General features: G+C 37.2%; 1 protein-coding gene across 2 annotated transcripts in view; it reads left to right on the forward strand.

Annotated features, from left to right (window-relative positions):
* Positions 1 to 20,523, forward strand: part of LOC101740424 (homeobox protein caupolican) — a 66,317-nt gene that overhangs the window by 34,509 nt on the left and 11,285 nt on the right. The window lies entirely within an intron of this gene.

Here is a 20,523-nt window from a genome sequence, read left to right on the forward strand (position 1 = left end):
TTGATGGCTGTATCGACAGAATGGACGCGAAAATCTCTAAAAAGGAAGCAATCGATAAAGCCGGACCAGACTTCTCTGCGCTGTCGACTGTCACTCTTCTTGCCTGGACCACTTATTCGTTTTGTAACCGGACCCCGGCACGTCTGTACAAATTGACAGTATTTTGTGGGTTCATTTTCGAATTGTTTATATTGTTGCATTTCAAAAAATACTATCTGCTTGAACGTTTCGACTGTAGTATATAGCGGTGAAATTTAAATAGTACTAACACTTAAATTTAACTTTATATTGCTCAAATACTTAGTTCGATCAGAGCTAAACATTCAAATTTAAATCCGGCAGGCTATAAAAGCAATATATACACGTTTTTTTTAATGCATCAAATCATTCGTATTGGTAAAGTTATATTATATACCAAAAACATATATGAAGTATTCTCAAAAATTTTCAGTAAAGAGGGGAAAGGCTTTTCTAACTTCGTAGTTACATGGATTTATAACATAGCGGTGTGAAACAAGTCACGGAGGTGTAACCAGATCTTTCAGTAAGGGGCAAAGTATTATCGACGCGTCCCCCCTTATTAAGGGGTCGCACACACACATACGGCCAGAGAAAATCTAATTTATTTAACCTATAGATACTCCACTAATAGGTACTAATGAGATTGTGTTAAAAAAGTCAGTAAAGATTTAAAGAGAGCAAATAGTGTTGCGGCTCTGAATGAATATTTTAACAGTAGTTGCTTTTCGAAAGCTTAATACAAACCTACTTAATAAATACAATTTGTCGTATTAAACTTCTAAGAATTTAAGGTTACCATTATATTTAAATTCAATATAATTTTCTTAGGTTTTATGTCATTAAATATACTTATATTATTACATAAAACGTCTAGAAAGGTTTAGATTTGTTTTTTATAGAAAAATAGAGGGTATTTAGTCTAACTAGAGGTCCCGCAGTAGTCGAAATTCCACTATAATTAATTGGAATTGTAAGTTTGTACACTATTATCATTGTATTTTCAACGCCAAGACTACACTATAGAAAAATATTAATAAAGACAAACAATATTTAATCTATTCTGAATTTGACCACAGATGTCAAGAACAAAATTTTGACGATAAATAAATAGTATGCATGCGTGTGTGTGTCAAATACATGGTAGTGTGTGTAATGTTTTCTTTATTGATTTAATGTATCTTTTATGCATTATTTAAAAAAAAATTAGCATTGTGCACTTCTTTATATTCTCTATAAGTGTGGAAAATTTCATACGCCTTCGTCCGCGCAATTTTCGTAAAAAGGGATACAAAGTTTTTGCTTTACGTATTAATATATAGATATTGAAATATCGACGTAGAGTAGGTACCTTGGTCGTCTGTGACGCGGAAAAATGTAAGCTATTCAAATTTTCGATACCTAACGAATAATATAATGATAATAACAAATGCGAGGATAAAACTTAAAAGTAGTTTTAATTTAAAAAAAATTACATGTTGCAAGTTTCACATATTGGACAGAGCAATGGCATTCTGTAGAATAATAACATTAGAAGTGTCTGTGTAAATTAAAAATAACCGTATTTTTAAACTAAATATTCGTTGCCTTCTGGTCCAAATGATATTCAGATACATTTACCGGAATAAATATTCGATAAATTCGAACAAATAAATTTTAATTACGTCCGTGCGGTACCCAATGGATGCGCAGGCGGCTTTTTCTTTTGATATAATATTTTATTTTTTTTCTCTATATCATTTTATTTTTGGAGTCTTTGATGTTTAAACGTTATCTAAATCGGCACATACGTACCTATGTAGATAGGATTTGATTTAGTCAACACGCTTATGTAAACTGATAGCGGCGCACTGTAAAGGTGACCAAACACGAGTTTATTAGATAATTATGAATGTCGTATCCGATAATCGGAACCGCGTCTGTAATAAGCGAATAGACTAGAACGGGCGCGCTGTGTCACAGTGAACGAACAATTGTGGGTCTCAACCTCGAATAGCGGAACTATACGACAAAAAAAAACAAAACAATGTGCTTTAGAAACATCAACAACATTACATCGTATAAAACAAAGTCGCTTTCTCTGTCCCTATATCTGTCTATCCCTATGTATGCTTTAATCTTTAAAACTACGCAACGGATTTTGATGCGTTTCTTTTAAATAGATAGCGTGTAATCGCAGAGTGTAATGTAAAAAAAAAAATGTAGCGAATAATAAATTATAGTTTCCGAAGCGAAGCGAGGGCGGGTCGCTAGTATTTATTATACCTACAAAGTTCTGAAAGCACTAGTTTTGTAGGTATCGCGGGAGAAGAAAAAGGAACATTAGTTGTGCAGTCATTTAAACGGTGTAGATTTTTCTTTATTTCCAAATTTTTTATTTATTTCTTAGATAGGTGGACGAGCTCATAGCCCACCTGGTGTTAAGTGGTTACTGGAGCCCATAGACATTTACGACGTAAATGCGCCACCCACCTTGAGATATAAGTTCTAAGGTCTCAAGTATAGTTACAACGGCTACCCCACCCTTCAAACCGAAACGCATGACTGCTTCACGGCAGAAATAAAGAACTAAAATTGGTTGCATTATTAAATCTAAGTATTTTAGTTAACTTTATTTAAATAAATATTTTCAAGTAAATTGACAGAAATTTGTATATTGAGCCTTACATATATTACCTATATGTACGTACCTACACCTTCGCTTTAGGTAGATCGATAAGCCATGGCTTACCTGATTTTAATTTTTACCGAAAGCACATAGACATATAATAGATGTCAAATTTAGCGCCACTCCTTGCTTGAGACGTGAGAAAATTTAATGGTAATGGCGACTCCAAATTATAACTTACTAGCGGACCCGGCGAACTTTGTTCCGCCACACGGTTTGTTTCAAACACATCAACCAGTCAACTTCAAAATTGTACTATAATTAACACAATTAACCATAGAATATATTACGTTTAGTTGTCAGTTGCGTTTTGTTATAGTTACCACGTTTTATGTCAAGTCCCACGGGAATGTGATAAAAAGTATCCTATGTCCTTCTCCTGGTTCTAAGCTACCTCCTCACCAATTTTCAGCCAAATCAGTTCAGTCGTTCTTGAGTTATAAATAGTGTAACTAGCACGACTTTCTTTTATATATATAGATTATTTCAAAATTGCTATCAATCAGCCCACACTGTGAAATATCAACAAAAGCAATTTCACATCGATATTAATAATCAACGCTTCAATTTCATATTCAGCCATCTTTCTTTTCTTTTTTTTATTGCCCTTGTAGGCAGACGAGCATACGGCCCACCTGATGGTGAATGGTTACTGTCGCCCATGGACTTCAGCAATGCCATTGGCAGAGCCAAGCCGCTGCCTATAAATTTTGTACAATAAAATTGAATCTTCGAGATCGCATCGCAAATTTTCGGTAGATTCCAAATCCAATCCAAACAGCATATTATTATACTGAATTTCGAAATTAATTATTGCGTTATTCTAGAATGTTCTGCGGTTTTTGAGAGAAATAGTTTGCGATATCCTTAATGCGGTATATGATATAGTTCAAGTAATATTATAAAGACTTAGTCTTGTTTTTGCAAGTATATTTAAATTCGTTACGTTTAATTACCTTTATAAAATCTAAAAGCCATTGTTTACTTGAAGGGTGTTCCGCTTATCATTAAAAATACATTAAGTTTGTTCTGCTTTTATTTAGTAAAATACGAAGGATGCATATTATTTTTAGGTGTATTTTTTACGAAGTGATATTTGGTCTTCCCAAAAACATACTTGCGATGGTTCGTGCCTTCATCCTCACAGTTTAGTTAGTTGAATATTTTAATTACTTCCCAAATCACTTACAAGTTAAAGAATTTAGTGAAAGTACGAGGTTAGTACGTTTTATATTATGGAAATAGTTTAGTGTATAGTTAATTATGTATGTGGCATGAACATCGTCGCATCATGGACGTTTATTCACTGAACTTGTTTTGCGCTTAAGTTTGATTTTTATTTTTTTTATTGCTTAGATGGGCGGACAAGCTCACAGCCTACTTGGTGTTAAGTGGAGTCCATAGACATCTACAACGGAAATGCGCCACCCACCTTGAGATATGAGTTCTAAGGTTTCAGTATAGTTACAACGGCTGCTTCGCCTTTCAAACCGAAACGCATTACTGCTTCACCGCAGAAATAGGTGGTGGTGCGGACTCACAAGACGTCCCACCACCAGTAAGTTATATACATTCACAGCTATCTGTTGATCTGTCTATCGAACTGATGTTAAAAAGAACGTCGATTTCAAATAATTGTTGAACATAAATATTACATAATATAAAACTTTATGTATACAAAGTAGGTACGAGACTTAAAACAGAAATGCGCATTTTACACATTTAAATAGTAAATTCTTCTTAGTGATTTTACAAAACTTACACCGACAAATGATCACAATAAAATATGTATTAGATAGGTAGTGCAAGAAAGAGATTTTTACAAAACGCTCAAACACATTTTTACTGGTGGTAGGACCTCTTGTGAGTCCGCGCGGGTAGGTACCACCGCCCTGCCTATTTTTGCCGTGAAGCAGTAATGCGTTTCGGCTTGAAGAATGGGGCAGCCGTTGTAACTACACTGAGATCTTAGAACTTGTATCTCAAGGTGGGTGGCACATTTATGTTGTAGATGTCCATGGGCTCCAGTGACCACTTAACACCAGGTGGGCTGTGAGCTCGTCCACCCATCCAAGCAATAAAAAAAACCATAGAAACGTGAATCATAGAGTATTAATAAAAGCACGTTCGAAATGAACATTAAAAATAAAAAAGGTTAAAACAAAACAAAAAAAAACCACAAAACCTTTTTTCAATGTTGTTTAAAATTTACACTTTTTGCTCTGGAAACACTTCATTTACTTCACAACTTGTAGTAAGTTTTTGTACGGAACGTCAGCGTCGGCATTTTACCATTGATATGCGAATGTTACGGCAACCATGACAGCTATCGCATGTTTTTATGATATAGTTTCATCCTGGCAACATAATTTTCATAATAATTAGCACCATGTCAAAACGAAGATGATACCTTGTTTTTACAATAAGCATTTGAATTTTCAATACGTTTTCTTTGTTATAAACGTTCGCATAGTTTTATGTGTTCGATACACATAGACAGGAACATGGGATTCATATATTGTTTATTTTTAACTAAATGCGAGCTAGGCACTGGTCTGACCGTGTTTTTCAATTCATTTAAAAATACACTGCTAATTCTATACTTAATAAAGAAAAGTTTCATAATGGCCTTATTTTTATCATAGACTAGCTGACCCGGCAGACTTCGTAGTACCTAAATCGATAAATAAAAGACCTAAACTTTTGTATAAAATAAACTTAAAACAAACAAAAGGAATCCGTCCGACGGGGGACACATCAAAGGAAAAACAAAATTGTTGTTTTTATTTAATTCCATATTACATTTTCATATTTATCTACCTTTTAAACCTTCTCTGGACTTCCACAAATAAATCAAGACCAAAATTAGCCAAATCGGTCCAGCCGTTCTCGAGTTTTAGCGAGACTAACGAACAGTAATTCATTTATATATATATATATAGATAACAGTTCATAACTGCATTTAGGATTTGTAAAAGTTACAAGTTTCTCAATTCAGTTATTCTGTTTCTTTATTTACTCTATGGACTATTACTCGCGCAGCTCTCATGAACTCGATTTATTTGTGTGTTTTGTCCGAATTTGCAGTTTATACGTATTTGTTCAAAGTCCACATTGAGTCAAATCTTGAAGAAAAGTAAAAAGCTCACCATGATGCATAGCAAAATATATTGATACTTGTGAAAATGTATCAGAGTCTTGGAGAAATCAGACCCAAATGAAAAGATTTATAAAACTACAAACTTACATTTAAAAATTTAGCTATGAATACTAAGCATTTACTACCCCTAGTTCCAGAAACTATTTCAAGAACAGAGTCAAAAAGAGTAGAAAAGTGAATGTAAGCTAATTTAAACAGCAGTACGTATATAAAATATTATTATTAGTTAATACAAATTTTGATTTCATGAAATATAAAAAAAAAATTGCAAGTCGAATGCTTCTCGAAAAATCCAAAGAAGCAATATTCAAATTGTTCTATTACGTACACAAACGGAATTTTTCCGGTGCCGCGATGCTTAGCGGGCTTAAATTAAAAACTTAACAATCACGATTTTTAAGCATTATATTATATAAAAATTAAAAGTAAATTTTATCAAACCAGTAGGTATGTAAAACATTGATAAGTCGAGGCACCTTACTTTATCTACGAAGCGAGCCCATGTATCAGTTAATTAATGAGTTTTAAGGTGTTAACATTTCTACCGTCTCGACGGAAGTTCGTTATAAATCGTTGTTGAATGAATTCCTTGATTTATATGATTTTAATTGCACTTCACACTCTGGCGCGGCTCTGAACTTAACATTCGATGAATATAGATTACACAATTGCAACTTGCCTCGGACGTACTTTTAACCGAGTGCCTCATTACTATGAATCGCTAATGTCAACTTTTGTATTCTCCATTAGACGTGTATTAGAATATCTATTAATGGAATTATGAACCGTTATAATATGTTTTACGATTTGATATTCCTTAATGTACTCGTTGCGAGCGTTCGTCACGACTTTTATATAAATTGGTTATTCGAATTGTTCCTAGAAGTCTTAGGCGTCAACTTTAAGCCGGATACGAGCTAATAAGAGCCGTCTTGAATTGACTTGTCATCATTATTGTTAAAACAAATACATATTTATATATAATTCATAATAAGATCAATAAATACTACTATTATGTCATGTAACATGTAACTCATGTATATTACGAATGTTTCAATACGAAATATAAAATGGTAAATATAAAATCTCTGTTCAATATACGACACTAAGGTCTATATTTGATCCATACATATTTGGCTGGGAAGTGAGTGCTCACAGTGAGCGCCGACACTCTCGAAAGGTGGCTGGCCTGCCTATTTACGCCGTTAAACAAACTTGTGTTTCAGTTGGAAGGATAGGCAGCCGTTCTTAAAACCTCATATCTCATCATGGACGGTAACGCTAACGTTACGACGCCTATGTGCTCCTCCTGTAACAACTTAATACCCAAAATGCCGCATATTTGGCTGCTCCTCTAGAGTAACAATAAAAAATTATCCTCAGAAAATATTCCATTTCGCTGGCGTTCGTTTTCTTTGTTACAAATTCGACCGTCCCGCTATAGATGGACAAGTCGTAATAAACCGCCCGGTCTTCGCTTCCTGGTTGAAATTGATTCAATTGTAGACGATGGACATTTCTGATTCAATAATAACATCATGTACTACGTAGGACCGTATGACGGGGCGTTAATGTACCGTATTTGTTTTAAAAGATTACGATTTGTAGCCGGTTCGATTGATTTAAAATAGGAAAGACTTCTGGCGCGAAGTATCGATTAATTGTTTCATTTTGTTAATTGAGTATGTTTTCAGATTTCGAATGGTATTGATGGTAGCCTATTAATCGTTTGCCATTAGTGACATTTAACTATTTTTTTTATTTAACTAATTTAATAGCTGAACGAGGATTCACGGGTTCTTCAAAAAAGTCAATTGAAGTCTCAATAAACTCTCCCCATTTATTGATAGGTTATTTCATTTCGATTTCACTTTTCGTACAGCAGACATTGCCCGGATTTGGTAACAAAAGATTTTACCGCATGGGCTACGCTCCGTTTGCCTGACCAATTGAAAAAGAAACAAGAAAATTGGTGAATGATAGTTTGAATGTTTGGCGAATAATCTAGTTCATGTTTTGTATTTGTTTCTGATACTCACAACATATTTAAAATGCCTCACTCTTTGAATCATTTATATTTTATTACCTTTTTACGTAAAGGGCGCGCGGGGTATGAGGGACTGCAGATGTTGGGAGCGGACTGCGGGCCCAAGGATGGTATTTATAACCCTACCCACTAAACGACTTCCCAACATCTCGCCCAAGGGTCTAATCCCCCCAGGGTGAGAACTCGGGCGGGGTAAAGGATTACCGCGGTCAACACTGCAACCAGACACGCGGCTGATCCCAAAGACGCCCGACCGACGGAGCCTTTGAGTTGAAAAAAAAGACTCTAGAACGTCAGCCGTCTCGGTTCAGCGGCTCATCAGGCTGCCCAAGCAGTACAGCTGGTATCCTGAATACCCTGTTGGGTTGGAATACACCGCCAACCGGTCGCTATTACATTGTTTATCGGAGTGCAAGAGTGATGGTAACGCACCGCGCAGCCTCAACACGCTCAGATTGCCCCGTGACTTTTATAGGGGCCGGGCCTCGTGCTCGTATAGTCTCCTCTGGCTACGGCTCTCCGGTGACGGAGCAGTGCGGAGAGGGAAGAGCACTCTCTCTCTCTCTCGTTCCGCTGCCTCCTTCTGCTTCGCTTCTGAGCATCGTAGTCACGAAGGTCAGCAGACAGGTCCTTACCTATAACCGCGACGAGGGTGGCCTGCTGCTCCGCCCAAGCAGTGCAGCGCACAAGCGTGTGATCCGCGGTGTCCTCTTCGTCGCGGTCGTTGCAGTGGTAGCATTGCGCATTGGTTCCCTTCGACATGGTGCAAGTACTCTGGACGACTCGGTGCAGACACTACCCAGGACAGCCGTAACCGGTGAGCACCTGCGTCAACCAGAAGGTGAGGTGTCCTCGGTCGCGGCCCACCCAGTTCACGAGGACCGGGTGAATCGCTTTAACAGTGCGTAAGCCGTAGGATGGGCTCACCAAATGACGAGACCACGCCTCCAGCACGGACTGCCGAAATTGGAGCCTCCGAATCACTCCTTCGCCGGAACGCCGTTTCCCTAGGGTGGAGGACGCTACGCTATGCATAATGCGTGGCAAACGCCTCTGCCTCCAGGACCCAGGGTACCGGACCCAGCTGCCCCGGCCAGCACGCAAGCTGTCTCGATGGAGACGGTGCGGTATCGGTATCCACGGATCGCGCGCTGCCAACGTCGCAGCGTGGCCACGTTTTCTCCGGTCAGGACGCGGTACAAGACGCGGCATGGTGTACCGGCACCATACAGTGCCATGAACTGCACCACTTCGCCCCATAGACACAGCCCACTGAGTTTCTCGCTGGATCTTCTCAGTGGGTCGCATTTCCGATCCGGTGGTAGATTCTGCGAAGCACTGCTCTTGCTAGGGTCAGTGTTAGCAATACTCCGGTCTGAGCCCCGTGAGTTCACCGTGTAGGTGTGACGTTAGGGTGAAGCTGAAATAGCCTCTCAAGGCTATCAGCATAGGTAGGAGGAAAAAACCACTTCCATGTAGAGACGGCACATGCTACATCCCCAACTTTATGTTTTTCATGTTCAATACGAATAATGATATTGTGTTAGTATGTATTAATTTTGCAATTTGTTGGTATGTGTTAATTTTTGTTTTATCGCATTTATTTGTTTTCTGTTCTTGAAATAAACATTTAATGCTGCAACACGTAAATGAGATAAGGATTTTTAATTCGAAATTCAAGATGCACCTGTATTGGTGCAAGGTAAAAAACTAAAAATAAGTTTCAATTATTATTTAAATATCGGATATTTACTATTTACTAGAAGCTCACATTTATAGAAATATGTGTTTTTTCATCAATAATAATGATGTACTAAGCTAATAATACTACCTTTGTTTAGAAGTCAAATCGCCGGAAATGTTGGCAAATGAGTGTAATTAATATGCACATAATTATGGTCTGGTTTTCGAACTGTCATAACTTTGTCTTTCTCTTCATTGTTGAGTCTGAAGGTATTTGTGTTAGTATAGTTCAGTATTTGATACTACAAATAGAAAATTTGATTGGGTTATAAAGAGATGGAGATAGACAATATAGTATGATATTTTGTTGGTATTTGATATTTTAAAACAATTCCATGTTAAAATAACGGAAGTTAGTTTAAAAAAAATACAATTATTTTCTCAAAGCAACTGATATTCAAACACAAACTCGAAATCAGTGCAAAAGACACTAAAAAATAAACGAAGCAAATGAACAAATATAATTAAGTCAAAAACTTAAAAAAATAGATGAAATGTAATCGGAACGTAGTTTTCGAATTCTTAGTCACAAAAAAGTGTTCAATTAAGCTTATTAACCAATACGTATGAGTTAAATTTTGAAATTATGCTTATATTTTTTTTATATAAAACAGCAAGTAAATACATTAAATGGACAATATGTAACATGTATTTATTGAATCTTATGAAAAACAGGCCAATTTTGATGCTTATATGAATATTTCAACCTTGCTGCGTGCAGGGTTTTGAGACATTAGCGAATATTTAATTTTATATCTCAATTTTTTTTTGTTGCTTGGATGGATGGACGAGCTCACAGCCCACCTGGTGTTAAGTGGTTACTGGAGCCCATAGACATCTACAAAGTAAATGCGCCACCCACCTTGAGATATAAGTTCTAAGGTCTCAAAAATAGTTACAACGGTGCCCCACCCTTCAAACCGGAACGCATTACTGCTTCACGGCAGAAATAGGCAGGATGGTGGTACCTACCCGCACGGGCTTTCAAGAGGTCTTACCACCAGTGCCTATATTCAAGCGAGAATTTGACTTAAATTAATACTTTTCCCTTACTTGATACGTTGTATCTAGCCTTCATCAATGGGTAGCTAACTGAGGCGCTAAACTATGCAAATGAACCAAAAACAGTTCATGTCAAAAAAAAACCGCCACGAATAATTTACCGAACGCTTCCCAATTCAATGCACCAGTCGAAATGACCGTATCTATAAATTAATACGTGAAACAAAAACTTTGTATTCCTTTTTACGAAAATTTCGCGGACGGAGGAGTATGAAATTTTCCACACTTATAGAGAATATAGAGAAAAAGTGTACTAATGCTAATATTTTTTTAATATAATGCATAAAAGATACATTAAATCAATAAAGAAAACATTACACACACTACATACCATGTATTTGACGCACACACGCATGCATACTATTTATTGTCAAACTTTTGTTCTTGACGTCTGTCGTCAAATTAAGATTAAATATTGTTTGTCTTTGTTAATATTTTTTTTAGTGTAGTCTTGACGAAATTTGTGATTATAGAAGTATAAAATACAATCATAATAGTGTACAAACTTTCAATTTCAATTAATTATAGTCGAATTTCGACTACTGCAGGACCTCTAGTAATAACTAAATTCGCAACAAACCGCTTCTTATACGTACATAAATCATTCTGTCGATTCGGAAACAACAAGCGTTAAATAACACAATTAAAATGTTGTTGAATGTCGAGGGGGTGTCTTCATACTAATAACAACATAATAGGTTTTGAAAATGGTCCGACAAGACGTAAGGCAGGTGCTATCCTCGCCGACGGTCCCCCGATGAATATCACACTTTAATCACTTACCTCGGCAACAATACATAATGATATGCACTAAATAAACACGAAAATGAACCGTAATTAAATGTAATTAAGTACGATACGACGTTTGAAACGTTCTGCGGTAAACGTTCGTTTGAATATGAAATGAGCAGAAGTTTTTGTTGTACTTAAACGTGGCCGAGTGGATATTACGTAGGGACTGAATTAAGGATAAGGCTTGTAAGAAATAGTCCACCACATGATACTGATCCAGGGGTCTCATTAAGGTCAATTATTTCAGTTATAACACCACGCCGACTTTAGACCGCACTAGTAAATTATTTATAACAAAGAAACCAATTTAATGAGGAAACAAAAAAATTAAACTCTTAAAAAAACGTAAAATATCTATTATTTCTTGACGACAAGTAGCTTTATGGATGTAAAAAAATATACGAGTACTTAGGATCGCTTTACAGCCGGAGGGCACAAAGAGTAAAACCACAGTGTTGCACGCTTAGAAATCTCACGCTAAAACTCAGTAGAAAGCTATTTTGAATTAATTTTGTTCATTATAGTTTTTGGAACGAAGTTCCTTATGGGACGATACGGAGGGGTACCCTAACCGGGAAAAAACGTCCGTAACGTAAAATTTTTATTAGTAATGTACACAGTGTATGACTTAACTTTGTAATAACGTACAAAAAATAGCATATATTTTTATCACTCATTGACCACGATCTCAGAGCGTTCGTTTGCGCAATACACTAACTCTTATGCAAACAACCGTGAATGAAGTGTACCACAATAAGTTCGCACGTTACCGAATGACCGTGGGTTGTTGCGAAACCTCCAGTTTTATTTTCTTTACACCTCAAATAGAACTTAAAATTAATATTTTTATAATAAAGAACTTCGTTCCTATCCGGTGTCCCATCCAATCAGACACCACACATCTTTTTTTATTGAGCTAACTGCCAATTTGTCGTTATAAATTGTTTACTTTATAATTAAGAATTTTTATAATGACAAAATGAATTATATTTTAACTTTTAAAATTAGATTATGATAGTTCTACTAGTTCTGATAGTTCTACTAGGTATAAGGATGTTGAAGCAATGAGTATATTTCATCCGGTAGCCTGCACGCTAGTCTGACTTCGAAGGCAATGAATAGAGTAGATCTGTAAAACAAATAAAAATGAAGGGATTGTGATTCAGTATTGGAAATACGCACGGTATCTTTGTTACATGATGCTCCAAATATATGTTTATGGTAAACTACAATTACATTGGTAGTTGCTTTTAAAAAATTACGAAGTAGATTTTAGTAGTCGTCGTGGCCTAACGGATAAGACGTCCGGTGCATTCGTGTTGAAGCGATGCACCGGTGTTCGAATCCCGCAGGCGGGTACCAATTTTTCAAATGAAATACGTACTCAACAAATGTTCACGATTGACTTCCACGGTGAAGGAATAACATCGTGTAATAAAAATGAAACCCGCAAAATTATAATTTGCGTAATTACTGGTGGTAGGACCTCTTGTGAGTCCGCGCGGGTGGGTATTTCTGCCGTGAAGCAGTAATGCGTTTCGGTTTGAAGGGTGGGGGAGCCGTCGTTACTATACTTGAGACTAGAACTTGTATCTCAAAGTGGGTGGCGCATTTACGTTGTGGATGTCTATGGGCTCCAGTAACCACTTAACACCAGGTGGGCTGTGAGCTCGTCCACCCATCTTAGCAATAAAAAAAAATAAAAATAAAATACAAATTTTAACATATGATTATATTTGTTCCTGGATATAGAATATTTATTACAGAATTATTGACAAGTTTCAAGTGCATTTTCTATAATCAGTGAAAATATATGAAAAGCCAGACAGACATATTTATTAATAGATTTTTCATAATGAGGGATAAATTATTTGTTAGTCACATCATATAAGAACCGGTATAATGGGCGAGTGCATATAAAAGATTTAAAAAAAAAAAAAAACATTTAACATGGAATTCGTTTTTGCTTATCAATTAATTCGAGATATTTTTTTTCTCTTACATCCGTTGAATGATTCTCATTGGTTTCTTAAATTTGCAAATTAATTTTTCATCACTAGATTTTTTTACTAAAAGAAGAAGGAACTAATAAATAATATAATATATTATTATCTCAATTCAATTTTAATTTGTGTCCCAGTATTCTTGAATTATGTTTAAAATACATACATCGAAACCGGATGATTGAAACGCGGCAACGGTTCTTGAGGCTTAGTTTCTAGACGCTTTAAAAATTCAAGAGCGAAGAAACATTTTTCGTCCCTTATGTGAGTCGTCGCGTCTGAGCCCAAAGGCGGTTACACGGCGTCGCTGCAATCGGCGTGACCAGTGTAACAACCATCACGCCCGCTTCCGTCCACCGGCGTAATTACAAACGGAAAATTCAACCGTACATAAACTGTAGACGAATTTCTTCGAACTGAACTTTAATACGTACAGACCGGCCGATTCAGCTCACGTAACAATCTATTTGGCCCCCGCCGATATTGAATTTGTGCACACAAAGTAATGATTACTCATTCTCGCCGAAGTTTATTTACGACAGGAAGAAATTGCGATTGTATTCTGTTAATGGTTATAACTTCCTAATATGATAAGTCTTCGGCACATGCCCGAATGAAACGCACATCGCACCTAAACTGTTCAGTCATTCGTGGAATTACAGAACAATTATATATATATTTTTTTTTAATAGAGTTTTACTATTGAAATCGATCTTTATTAGCTGGTATCAGATTGTAATCCAATAGTCGTCACCACAATTCTGCTTATCTTCCCTTCTTACTGGTGGTAGGACCTCTTGTGAGTCCGCGGGGGCAGGTACCACCACCCTGCCTATTTCTGCCGTGAAGTAAGTAGTAATGCGTTTCGGTTTGAAGGCCGGGGCAGCCGTTGTAACTATACTTGAGACCTTATATCTCAAGGTGGGTGGCGCATTTATGTTGTAGATGGTTGTAGACGTCATGATCCCACTGCCCAAATATCTAAATTAAAGATGTGTGGTGTCGTGGGACACCGGATAGGAACGAAATTCCTTAATATAAAAATATTAATTGTAAGTTCTATTCGAGGTATAAAGAAAATAAAACTGCAGGTTTCGGCAACAACCCACGGTCATTCGGTAATGTACGAACTTATTGTGGTACACTTCATTCACCGTTGTTTGCATAAGAGTTAGTGTATTGCGCAAACGAACGCTCTGAGATCGTGGTCAATGAATAATAAAAAAATATGTTATTTTTTGTACGTTATTACAAAGTTAAGTCGTAAACTGTGTGCATTACAAAAAAAAAGTCTTACGTTACGGACGTTTTTTCCCGGTTAGGGTACCCCTCCGCATCGTCCCCATAAGCAACGTCGTTCCAAAAACAATGTAATAAAAACTAAATTCAATTATTGAGCAATTTCCCATATCTCAAGCTGTCATTACGTCTCGAACGCACGAGTACGTTAGATAACCAATTACTGAATATTATCGTTGGACAGTGCAGGTCAATTTCATAATAAATATGAGAGATCGAAGGGCCATGCGTCACCCGTGGCCGGTGGCGCGCTATGGACCGCGCATCGGGACACGTACCGTCACGTTTTGTGTGTGGCCAGTTCGTTCCGGACATGATGTCATCGATCCACAGCCGAAGCGCGGGCGGCTTGTACTGACACCTAGCCCGCTCCGACTATGACCGAGCACACAGTTAATCGTAGAGACGTGTACAGACAACGATTTACAGCACAAAGTGCCAGTCCTCCCGTGTATTACCAATCTATGGAACAATAAAGAGTACGCTTCGTAGCATATAAATGAGCGGTGCCGTATGCAGGGTATGCCGCTCGTGCCATTAGTAAGCGGCACCGGGCGCGGAGTAATTGACCGGCAAGCTAATTTTATTCTAAGCGCATTGCTCGCTTCCTCTTTCCTTTTTCCTATCGGTCAGCACCGGCCACGAGGCTCTGCTCGACAACAGCGTGCCTTACTGAACAGGAAAATAATGTTCTTCACTTGAATATTAGTACGGGTAGTAAATATTGTGATATAACAGAACATGCACTCACGACTTAATTTGCTTAGTTTATATGTACTACCTAGTATTCTTTTGAAAGTGTGATTTTTTATTATTTGTTCATTTAGTTGACGCGCTAAAAGCGAATGCGTATCCCACCATCCTCTTTGAGATGCGATTTCGAAGATTCAATTTTATTGTACAAAGTTTGTAGGCGCGGCTTGGCTCTGCCCCTGGCATTGCTGAAGTCCATGGGCGACGGTAACCACTTACCATCAGGTGGGCCGTATGCTCGTCTGACCACAAGGGAAAAAAACACAAACTGCTAGAATAGTGGAGTGACCTAATTGCCTAGACATGTCAATCCTAATATTTTTAATATCAAGCGTAATAAAAAATTTGTAAAAAAAGGTTTAATATTAATTCGTCCCACAGTGAAAGAGGAAATAGTAGCTTACAGCAAAAAATATCAAGCCAGGTTATCGACACACGTCAATAAATTGGCGTCGGACCTAGGAGGCACAGGAGCTGTGCAGTTTACTAGATTAAGGAGGCACAGTATACCTACATTACAGAACAGAAATTAAATCGTACAACAAAAGATGAAGATGTCACTGGACAACTGATTCTGTTTATATCACTACTAAGATTAAAATCAGCCAAAGGAATAGCTCATTGTTAACTGAAACAGATTGCTACGAGACATTAAAAGAAAAGAGAAAAAAATAATAATATTCGTACTCTATTCGAACCTTTATTAATGAAACCGTATCCCAACTTCTGCTTTATCTACCACTAGCCTCATCAGAATCGTTTCGTAAACATTCACAAAGTATCACATTTCAAATTATCATGACGTAAGTCGCCATACATTGTATTCCTTCTAACTCTATCTACGCACCCCTGATTCTTAGACAAAACAATGTAATCAATACCTGCTTTTGCGTGTCGTCGTGGCCTTGTACTAGTTCAGTACACGGTCTAGACTTGATCGTATGTTGTCTTCATTAATGATACTGGTTACAGGAGAACATGCCTGCCCGATTTGTTACCTCACAGCTCACTATGAGATTTTGTTTTACATCTGCACTATGAACAATTGAATAGACTTTGCTGTTTTGAATCTTAGTTCATTAAATACAACGCCTAAGTACTTATTAATCTTAGAACCGGAACGTATGGCCGGAACGGAAGTCTGCAACCGGTCGTTTGTAGCGTAGGAGCTTGCGACTCGCCCTACCAACACTGATTAAAACACTACCGGTATTTTTTTAAAATTACAATCGTTTCATCGTGCAAATTAATCTTGCACAAGGACTAGGTGCGTATTTCCTAAGAAAAAGGGTGCGTATATTTATGTACGCGCGTAAGAAGTTATACTTCATTTTTATTAATTTTTTTTTTTTTTTAAATATTAAATAATTAATAATAAATATTTAACGTTAATAATTTAATAATATTTAGTATGAATAATATTAAAATAATTATTTTGTCATTTATATTACTAAAAAAATATTATTATTATTATTATTTTAATGCCTTTGTAGGCAGACGGGCGTACGGCCCACCTGATGGTGAGTGGTTACCGTCGCCCATGGACTTCAGCAATGCGAGGGGCAGAGCCAAGCCGCTGCCTAATTAATGCTAATAACACTTTTTTTACGAGTGTACATGCGCGAAAGTTCACCTGCGGCTATATTCAGACTCGCCAAGTTACGTCGGTCGTATTGTAATGAGCGATTTAGTGGGCAACTTCATTTCTGTTAATTTTGTGTCACGGTGCGCGTGCATCGTAAAATTTCACTCTCATAAATTTTTCATAACGCGCCTAAAGGAGTATAACTTCAAAAAACTGGTAATCACATGTGGGATTTGAACACCGGCGTAGTGGTATAGTCGCGCTATGGCTACGATTTCCACCGGTCACCGTCCGAGCGAATTAACCCATAGACACAGCCCACTGAGTTTCTCGCCGGATCTTCTCAGTGGGTCGCGTTTTCGATTCGGTCGTAGATTCTGCGAAGCACTGCTCTTGCTAAGGCCAGTGTTAGCAACACTTCGGTTTGAGCCTCGTGAGCTCACCTACATGTTAGGGCGAAGCTGAAATAACCTCTCAAGGCTATAAGTATAGGTAGGAAAAAATGCCTACGACAGTGGATGTGGCAAAGAAGTTCACGGTCAACTATGTTACCAGAACTTAATGTGAGTACCACCGCGAATAGTAAAGTCGCTCCCTTATTTTAGGTTTTTTATGGCTTTATGCCATCAACGCCTTTGCGCAATGTCAATCAAATTTTGATTATAATAACTTATTATTAACCTTGTTAGTTATAATAGTCCATAAACATAATAGTCAATGAAATCTCCAAAAATACACAAGGTTAGGTTTGGATCAAGTTAATGATAATAATGAAAATGCCGAAATCTCCAAGAAGCGTTTTAGCAGATATTGGATTGACGACGACTTTTCGATTGACCACATCACGCCAAGCTGACCTACTCTCTACGGCGAAATCGCATCACAAAAATAATTCAAGACTGCACAAATCCGGTCACACCATCGGAAACTACTTGAGATTTTTTATATTTAAGTTATGGTTTACAAAGAAATTGGTATTACCAAACAAGCATACACATTTATTTTGCACAAGAATATCCCCTGACAAATAAATAAACCATTTCACCAGAAAAATCAATTTTAAATGTTTATTTGAACACATGTAGTGAAAGAGCTCATTTTTATGCAAAACTAACACACGCAAATAACTCATATGAAGAATAAGAGTCTTTGTATTTCGGACAACAGATCATTTAAAAACTGGGTCACTGTGCATTCGTTTGACAATATTTAATTGTCAAGATTATCAAGTTTATCTGGAAGTCGGCACCTATTTTTACAGACAATAAAAATATGAATACCTTTCACCTGTCAGGTAGTTAATATTTACATGTCATGTAAAACTCTTAGAAATTCTAGGAAGGTTTCGTATTAACAATATCTTAGTGTTTACGAATATTTTTTTATTGCTTATATATGTGGACGAGCTCACAGCCCACCTGGTGTTGAGTGGTTACTGGAGCCCATAGACATCTACAACGTAAATGCCACCACCCACCTTAAGAAATGAGTTCTAAGTATAGTAACAACGGCTGCCCCACCTTTCAAACCGAAACGCTTTACTGCGCCACGGCAGAAATAGCCGGGGGTGGTGGTATCTACCCGTGCTGACTCATAAGAGGTCCTACCACCAGTTACCAGTACCATCTTGCAAATAGGTCCTAGGCTTGATAAAAAATCACCATGAACCTTAAATAGTCCGGAAATAAATAAATAGACAGCAGTAGACATTTTTGTCTGAATCATCTTCAGCTGATGGATTGTGGAGACTTCAGCCGCATCGAGCTTACTTACCCTATATACCGCTACTTATCCTACTGATATCTATCCTGCCGTTTTTCCTGTATATGACGCGAACAAAGCACGTGTTCGGATTTATAGAGTAGGATAGTCATAAGTAGGATAGTCGTGGTTTCAGGAGTATCGAATCTTAGAATTCTAATTTTAGAGTGGGCGTCATTCAGTTTATCCAGTTTATGGGCGGTTTTCGCACCTAATGTTAGGACGTAAGTTCATTTGCTAACTTAGGTTTATTTGAGAAAGATTCGACCTTTTGGCTCTGATACTGAGATAAACTGGGTGTTCGATGGCCCGAAAAGTGGAGAGCCAAACGCGACACTGTATTAATGCGGGGCGTTTTTAAGTGGATGTTTTGGCCACCCTCCTCGCCGTCTGGTGCTTACCAGATGATCATCGGAAAACATAGAAATTAGGACGTGAATGCTCTCGCTCTCCTCGAGACGGGAGATCGAATTTTCAATTAAATTGCATAGTGGCTGTTGAACTTTTTAACCCCGGAAGCAAGACTTCTATGCGACGACAAAATAGAGATGTACAATTTCTAGAAAATTTAGCTATGAACAAAAGTGTAAGCTAAAAGTATTTTTTTATTAAATTACTAGCGACCCGCCATCGCTTCGGTTCGGAAACATAAAATTTTATTATTGATAGTTGAGTCACGTGATGTTACCCGCGGTTATAGTCGTACCGCGGGTGACGCCGCGGGGCGAACCTAGTCTAAAAAAATAAAAAGCCTAAGTTACTCCTTATATCATCAGCTACCTGTCAGTGAAAGTCCCATCAAAATTGGTCCAGCCGTTCCGGAGATTAGCCGGAACAAACAGACAGACAGACAGGCAGACAAAAATTGTAAAAATGTTATTTTGGTGTATGTACCGTATATATATTCATATGCATATAGTAAAAAGCGGTTAATTCAATATTACAAACAGACACTCCAATTTTATTTATATGTATAGATAATCAAGTAGGTAGGTATTTGCAACTGTTGTTGAATTAACAAATTATTGTTAGCTCGGCATGGAATTATAAAGTGAATTTTATTACTTTATAAATATCAAGTCTTAATTTTCCCGCAAAGTAGAAAAGGTAGACGTGATTTTCAATATTCACCAAAATCAGCTGATGCTATACGAAGTGCATAGTGACCATCCCATATGAGTAGCTGATTTAGTTTTCCGTTACATTTGTGTCTTCGTCGATGGGTTCATCAGGTTCTGGAGCACACTGTATTTTCTTTTTTAAATACAAAGCGTATTCCCATTTATACTAATATATTATAAATCTACAGTGGTTTTTACGGATGTTCCGTTATAAATACTGAACCATGCATCCGATTGACTTGAAACTTGGTATCCATGTAGAAAATACATGTACCTAATGGATAGGTTAATATTTATATGAGTGTTGGACTCCCTAATAATAATGACAATAAATAACAATGTTAATTTTGAATGCCCAGCGAAGTGGCCGAGTACGGCTAGTAATTTATATTTTGACGATGTTTCATCGCTTTTAAAGCAAACAATAGCATATAACTTACAATTACAAACATACAGCGAGATTTACGTAAAGCCCACAAGTAAAATGTGTATTTTGTGAATGATGAAACAG

The sequence above is a fragment of the Bombyx mori genome, chromosome 1, assembly GCF_030269925.1.
Source record: "Bombyx mori chromosome 1, ASM3026992v2".
Classification (NCBI taxonomy): domain Eukaryota; kingdom Metazoa; phylum Arthropoda; class Insecta; order Lepidoptera; family Bombycidae; genus Bombyx; species Bombyx mori.